The sequence below is a fragment of the Canis lupus genome, chromosome X (genome assembly GCF_011100685.1).
Source record: "Canis lupus familiaris isolate Mischka breed German Shepherd chromosome X, alternate assembly UU_Cfam_GSD_1.0, whole genome shotgun sequence".
Taxonomy (NCBI): domain Eukaryota; kingdom Metazoa; phylum Chordata; class Mammalia; order Carnivora; family Canidae; genus Canis; species Canis lupus.
This window is the reverse complement of record NC_049260.1, coordinates 35622056-35630100: the sequence shown is the minus strand read 5'-3', so window position 1 is coordinate 35630100 and position 8045 is coordinate 35622056. Positions and strand designations below refer to the sequence as shown.

The 8045-nt window shown below is 38.7% G+C and overlaps 1 non-coding gene across 1 annotated transcript; it reads left to right on the top strand.

Annotated features, from left to right (window-relative positions):
• Positions 1–5097: 5097 nt before the first annotated feature.
• TRNAK-CUU lies at positions 5098–5170 on the top strand. Its single transcript has one exon. It is a non-coding gene; the product is annotated as a tRNA-Lys (tRNA).
• The last annotated feature ends 2875 nt before the right edge of the window (positions 5171–8045 follow it).

The following is an 8045-nucleotide window of genomic DNA, read 5'->3' as shown; positions in this document are numbered from 1 at the left end:
ACTGAGCCAGCCAGGCTCCCCTGGAAGCTATTTAGTTATTCTAAAAGATGTATAGTGCTATTTTTTTTAAAGATTTTATTTATTTATTCATGAGAGATAGAGAGAGAAGCACAGACACAAGCAGAAGGAGAAGCAGGTTCCATGCAGGGAGCCTGACGTGGGACTCGATCCAGGTCTCCAAGATCATGCCCTGGGCCGAAGGCGGCACTAAACCCCTGAGCCACCTGGGCTGCCCTGTATAGTGCTATTGATGAGGAGAACAAAGGCATGAGAAATGTAGCAAAAAAGTAAATCTTAAAATTTGCAGCCCACTGATAAATCCATGAGAAGTGCAGAGTGTGACTGACATTCCTCAAGGAACTCATGGCTACCTTAGTGTTGATGTTTCATTAGAGACTAAAAGCAAAACATTATCTTAACAATCCCTAGCTCTCCAAGGTCCTGGAGACCTTGCTTTTAACGTGTCCAGATTCCTTAGAAATTTACTTATCCCTCACTCCCACTAACTAAAAAGTATATAATCAGCCATTCTTCACAATCTCACTGTAGCTCTTTCTGCCCATAGGTCCTGTCCCTGCCTGTGCTATAATAAAAGCACCATTTTTAAAAAATATTTATTTATTTATTTATTTATTTATTTATTTATTTATTTATTTACTTACTTACTTATTTGACAGAGAGAGAGAGAGAGAGAGAGAGCAAGCGGAGGGAGTGGAAGACAGGGAGAGGCAGAAGCAGGCTCCCCGCTGAGCAGGGAGCCAGGTTGGGCTAGATCCCAGGCCCTGAGCCTAAGGCAGATGCTTAACTGACTGAGCCATTCAGGCACCCCATAAAAGCACATTTTTGCACAGAAAACGTCTCAAGAATTCTTTTTTTTTTTTTCAAGAATTTTTTCCTAGTCTGTAGACTGTGTCTTGATGAACAGTTTTTAATTTTGATGAAATCTAACTTACCAATGTTTTCTTTTATGACACTGCTTTCTGTGACCTGCTAAGCCAACTTTACCTATCTCAAATGATGAAGACATTCTTCTAAAGTTTCCTTTAAAAATATATAGCTTGCCACTTACATTTAGGTGTGTGATCCAGCTCAGATTAATTTTTGTGTATGGTGTGAGATAGAGGTTAACATTTGTATTTTTTTCATATGGATAGATAGTTACTATGCATCATTTCCTGCAAAAACTTTTCTTTCCTTATTGGATTGCTTTGGTGCTTTTGTAAAAAATCAAATGACTAAATAAGTGTGGGTCTATTTCTAGCTCTCTATGCTATCAACTTACATGCCATACACTCTTGATTAGTATGGCTTTACAATTAGCCTTGAAGCCAGGTAGTGCAAATTCTCAAACTTTGTTCTTCTTTTTCAAATACTCTGGGTAGTCTAGGTCCTTTGTATTTCCATAACTTTAGAACTAGATTTTCAGTATCTACAAAAATAACTGCTGGTATTTGGATAAAGATTGCACTGAATCTATAGATCAGTGTAGGTAGAATCGACAGATAAACAATAATATCAAGTCTTCCAGTTCATGGACATGGTTTATTTCCCCATCTATTTAGTTTTTCTTTAATTTCTCTCAAAAATGTTTTCGAGGCACCTGGCTGGCTCAGTCATTAAAGTATGCAACTCTTGATCTTGGGGTGTTGAAGCCCTGTGTTGAACATAGAGCTTACTTTAAAAAAAAAAGAAAGAAAGAAAAAGAAAAGATGTTTTCTAGTGTAGAAGTCTGGCACATGTTAAATTTATTACTAAGTATTTTATGTTTTTTGATGCTATTATACATGAAATGCATTTTTTAAAAATTTTTATTTATTCATGAGAGACACACAGAGAGAGGCAGAGACATAGGCAGAGGGAGAAGCAGATTCTATGCAGGGAGCCCAATGTGGGACTTGATCCCAGGACTCCGGGATCCACACCCTGGGCTGAAGGCAGGCACTAAACCACTGAGCCACCCAGACATCCCCATGAAATTCATTTAAAATTTTATTTTCTAATCATTTGCTAATAACATATAAAAATATAATTGAGTTTTCAAAATTAACTTTGTATTCTGTGACTTTGAAAAATTAGGTTGTAGTTGTATATATTCCTTAAGGTCTTCTAAATAAATAATTGTGTCATCTGCAAAAAGAGACAGTTTTACTGTTTCCTTTCTGGTCTGTATACCTTGAATTTTTCTTGCCTTGACTGCACTGACTCAGGGTTGCAGTACGCTGTGAAATAGCAGTGGTGAGAATGGCATTTTTACCCTGTTTCTGCTTTTAAGGAGAAAATGTTCAGTATTTCACCATTAAGTATAATGTTAGCTGTAGGAATTTTTGGTAGGTGCCCTTTATGATTTTGGAGGAGGAAAAAAATTCATCTGGGACACAGTAATAAAATTCTCCAAAATTAAACACACAGTGACTTTTAAAAAAATAAAACAGCGGGATCCCTGGATGGCGCAGCGGTTTGGCGCCTGCCTTTGGCCCAGGGCACGATCCTGGAGACCCGGGATCGAATCCCACATCGGGCTCCCGGTGCATGGGGCCTGCTTCTCCCTCTGCCTGTGTCTCTGCCTCTCTCTCTCTCTGTGACTATCATAAATAAATAAATAAATACCTAAAAAAAAATTAAAATAAAAAAATAAAAAAATAAAACAGCACCAGTAAGATGTTTGACAACTTCAAGTGGTCTGCTATATTGTAATTAGAGTCCCTAAAAGGGGATGGGGGGGAGGGGGGAGGAGACAAAATAATTTAAGAAATAATGGACAAAACATTCTAAACTTCATGAAAATTATAAACCCAGAGATCCTAGAAACTCAACAAACACAAGTAACAAACAAAAAAACACTAGAATTCTACACCTTGGGAAACATCTTTCATAAAGTAGAGCAATATAAAGTCATTTTCAAACATATGAAAGTTGAAAGAATTCATCACCAGCACACATGCAGTAAAAGAAATGTTAAAGGAGATCCTTCAGGCAGAATGAAAGTGATATCAGATGGAAATGTGGATCTACACAAAGAAATGAAGATCACCAGGAAAGGTTAACTACATGGGTAAATATATATAAATATATAAGATGTTTTAATTATATGTATATCTTTAAAAGATAATTGGTTAAGCAAAAATAATCACAATGTATTATGAGGTTTATAATCTATATAAAAGTTAAATACATGGCAACAATAGCATAAGGACCAAGAGGAGAGAAATGGAAGTATACTATTGTAAGGTTCTTACAATATAAGTGAAATGGTATAAGGCAGCCTGGGTGGCTCAGCGGTTTAGTGCTGCCTTTGGCCTGGGGTGTGATCCTGGAGACCCGGGATCAAGTCCCACATCAGGTTCCCTGCATGGAGCCTGCTTCTCCCTCTGCCTGTGTCCTTGCCTCTCTCTGTGTGTGTGTCTCTCATGAATGAATAAATAAAAATCTTAAAAAAAAAATAAGTGAAATGGTATAATATCACTTAAAAGTAAACTAGCAAGTTAAATACTATACTATAAACCCGAAGACAATCATTAAAATTTAAAAACAATCTACAGTTATTTTTTTAAGATTTTATTTATTTTTTATTGAGAGACACAGAGAGATGCAGAGAGAGAGGCAGAGAGACAGGCAGAGGGAGAAGCAGGCTCCATGCAGGGAGCCTGACATAGGACTCGATCCCGGGTCTTCAGGATCACACCCTGGGATAAAGGCGGCACTAAACCGCTGAGCCACCCGGGCTGCCCCTATAGTTATTTTATATTGCTGCATAATAAGTTAGCAAAAACCTGGCAGTTTAAGACAACACAGATTTATTAGCTTATAGTCCTGTAAGTCAGAAGTCAGGCACAGCATGGGTAGGTTCTCTGCTCAGGGTGTCACAAACTGAAATCAAATTGTTGGACACACAAAATTCTTGTGTGGCAGTTCTGGGGAAAAATCCACTTCCAAGTTAATTCTTGTTATTGACAGACCTCAGTTCTTTGTGTATGTTGAACTGAGGTCTACATTTCCTTGCTAACTGCCCACTGGGGGCCACTCTCAGTTCCTAGAGGCCACTTATGTTCCTTGACACATGGCTTCCTTCATGTTTAGCAGCAACAACACAATCGATCCTTCCTGTGCTTTAAATCTTTGACCTTCTCTTCTGCTATTAACCAACAAAGGTGATAAAATGGAATCACCAAAATAATTATGAACAACAACAACAAAAGGAGAAAAATGAAACAAAGAGCAGATGGGTCAGATAGAAACAAATAGCAAAGTGATGGACTCAAACTTAGACTTATAAAAATTACATTACAGGTAAATGGCTTAAATACCTCAATTAAAAGACAACTATATGCTGCTTATAGGAAACTCAAGTACTCAGGAAGGTCTTGTTGCAGTAATGGGGAATAATTAGCCCTAAACTGATCATTACTCCAGACCCACCTAACAAATTATGAGAACAAGACCCAAAAGGATTAAACTATTTATAAGTAACTGAATTGCATCCCAGAACAAAGCTTAAGAATATTTATGGGAACACAAAAAATATCCAGCAACTAGCAAGGTAAAATTCATAATGTCTGGCATCCAATCGAAAATTACCAGGCATGTGAAGAGGCAGGAAAATGACCTTTGTTTAGGCAAAGATGTCTTAGATATAACACCAAAAGTATAATCCTTCCACAAATGATAAATTGGACTTCATCAAAATTAAAACCTTTTGTCCTTTTAACGTCATAAGAGAATGTTGGGGTGCCTGCTGGCTCAGTTGGAGGAGTGTAAAAATCTTGATTTCAGGGTTGTGGTTTCAAGCCCCACATTGGGTGTAGAGATTGCTTAAATAAATAGAACATAGGGATGCCTGGGTGGCTCAGCAGTTGGGCCTTTGGCCCAGGGCATGATCCCAGACTCCCGGGTTCGAGTCCCACATTGGCTCCTTGCATGGAGCTTGCTTCTCCCTCTGCCCGTGTCTCTGCCTCTCTCTCTCTCTCTCTCTGTCTCTGATGAATAAATAAATAAAATCTTTAGATAAATAAATAAATCATACAAACAAAAGACATGAGAATGAAAAAACAAGCCATAGACTTAGAAAAAAAATATTTATAAAACATACACATTTAGGGCACCTGGCTGGCTCAGTTGGTAGAGCATGTGACTCTTGATCTTGGGGTTGTGGGTTCAAGCCCCACACTGGGTATAGATATTACTTTAGAAATAAATTTTTAAAATATATGGAGCACCTGGGTGGCTCAGTCAGTTAAGCACCTGACCCTTGGTTTCAGCTCAGGTCACAATCATCTCATGGGTTGTAAGATTGAGCTGCATGTTGGGTTCTGTGCTCAATGTGGAGTCTGATTGAGATTCTCTCTCTCTCCCTCTGCCCCTCCCCCTGCTCTCTCTCTCTCTCAAATAAATAAATTAAAAATCTAAAAAAAAAAAGGAATCTTTGGGACTTCCACTTCCAAAAAGATGGAATAAATGTACTTATCCCTAGATTTCCATATATAAAATAATCATAAGAAGACTGAAAGGTGGAGAGAAAACATCAGACCAAGTAGGGACCTCAGGATCAAGCAATGGTGGTAAATTACCAAAGTTTTCCTTATGTCTCACATCTCCCTGACTGGGTGCTAGAGAAGTCAGCAACACAGAAACATCAATGGGCACAGACAACAAGAAAACAAATCCAAGAAAAGCTTGCTCTTTCTAGCCAAAAGACCAGGAAAAGGACAGCTTAGCAAGACAGAAAACTTTTTTTTTAAGTTTTTATTTATTTATTCATAAGAGACATAGAAAGAGAGAGGCAGAGACATAGGCAGAGGCAGAAGCAGACTCCATGCAGGGAGCCCAATGTGGGACTCCATCCTGGTACTCCAGGGTCACACCCTGAGCCGAAGGCAGACGCACTCAACTGTTGAGCCACCCAGGTGTCTCAAGACAGAAAACTTTTAATCAATAATTGCTTTACTCTGGATAAACACCACAGGGTGAAAAGAAATGTGGCCCCAGTCTGCCAGCAAAGGCCAAGTAGGAAACCTTGATTGCCACCCTTGCCAGACATCATCCCTTCCCCATCCAGGTGGCAACAGAAGGCTTAGTGGGAAGGCAGGCACTAGATATCCTTACTAGATAGTAACAAGTCCCCCACCAGTTGGTGCTAGTAGAATCAACATAGGAGTCTGGGTTTCCACTCCCCCCTTTACTCCTACTCCCCACCCCAGGCAGTAGCAAGGTACCTCTCCTCCTCCTCTCTGGGATGGTGTCAGAGGAGATATAGTGGACATTTAGGATTTTCACCACCACTCAGTGGTTACAGAACCACCCTCTCACTCCCCACTCCACAGCGGAGGCAGCATGAACCACCTTTAACCCTGCCAGCCAGGGTAGTTCCAGTGGAGGGCTAGCAGGGAGCCTGAACTCCCACTACTACCCAACAGTAACAAGGTACATACCCCACATGCCTGTCAATAAAGCCAAGGAAAGACTGTGGACTTTCACCCTCATCTGGCAGTAGTGAGGCAGTGTCCTCACTTACTGGCTGTCTGCTAAATCACAAGATTTAAGTAACATTTGGAATCTTATAACATCATGCCCTAGATGTCCTGGTTTTCATCAAAAATGAATCGTCAAATCAAGAACCAAGGAGATCTCAGTTTGAATGAGAAAAGACAATTAACCAAGGTGACAGAATTGTTAGAATGACCTGACAAGGACTTAAAGCAGCCATCATAAAAACACTTCAGTGAATAATTACAAACACACTTGAAAGAAATGAAAAACAAAAGTCTCAGCAAAGAAATCCAAAAAATATAAGTAAGAACCAAATGGAAATTTTAGAACTAGAAATTGCAATAAGTGAAATAAAAAATTCAATGGACAGTAAAATATGGAAGACAGAGAAAAGAATCAGAGAATTTAAGGCTAGAATAGAGAATCCCCAATCTGAACAGCAGACAGAAAACAGACTGAAAAATCAAATGAACAGAAATTGAGGGACATGTGAGACTCTAACATAAAATGAGTATTTGGATCACAGGAGTCCCAGAAGGAGAGGAGTAAGAAGGTAGAGTTGAAATAGTGGCTAAAAATTTCCAAAATTTGGCAAAAGATGTAAACATATAGGTTCCAGAACCCCAAAACAAGATAAATTTAAAGAAATCCATGCCAAGGAATACCATAGTCAAACTTCTGAACATTAGGACAAAGAAAAAAATCTTGAGAAAGGCAGAGAAATGATACTACCCATAGGGAAAAACAATTAGAATAATAGATTTTATTCTCATCAGAAACTGGGGAGGCCAGAAAAAAAATGGCATAACATTTTTCAAGTGCTGAGGGCACAGAGCTCTCAACACAGAATTGTACAGCTAGCAAAAATATCCTTCAGGAATGAAGGGGAAATCAAGACATTTTCTGATAACAAAAAACTAAGAATTTTTTGCCAGTAGGCCTACTCTTCCGAATGGCTATGGAAGTTCTTTAAATAGAAAGAAAACTATAAAAGAAGAAATCTTGGCCCATCAGAGAAGAAGAAAAAAATGACAGAGCAAATACATGTTTGATGGTGGAAATAAAATTATAACGTTGGCTAATGTAATTTTCTAAGTAAAGGAAATATTTAAGACAATTATATATGGGGAAGGGTGAAGAGTTGGAAAAGGAAGTAAGTTTTCTTTTCTTTTTTTTTTTGAAGTTATGTTTCTGCACTACACTGGAACTGGTAAAATGTTGACAACAGTAGACTCCTAAGTTAGGTATATATAACATAATACTTAGGGCAACCATTAAAAAGATACAAAGAGATACACTCAAAGAACACTATAGATAAATCTAAATGGGATTTTTTTTTTTTAGTAATCTCTATATCTAACATGGGGCTCCAACTCATAACCCTGAGATCAAGAGTCACATGCTGTACCGACTAAGCCAGTCAGGTGCCCCTTAAAATGAGATCCTAAAAAATGTTCAAGCAATCCTCAGGAAGGCAGGACAAAGATTATTCTGGTGGCAAATGAGAGGCTGATGGGGGTGCAGTGGGGGAGTGGGAGTGGAGGCATCTCCACTGCATGCCA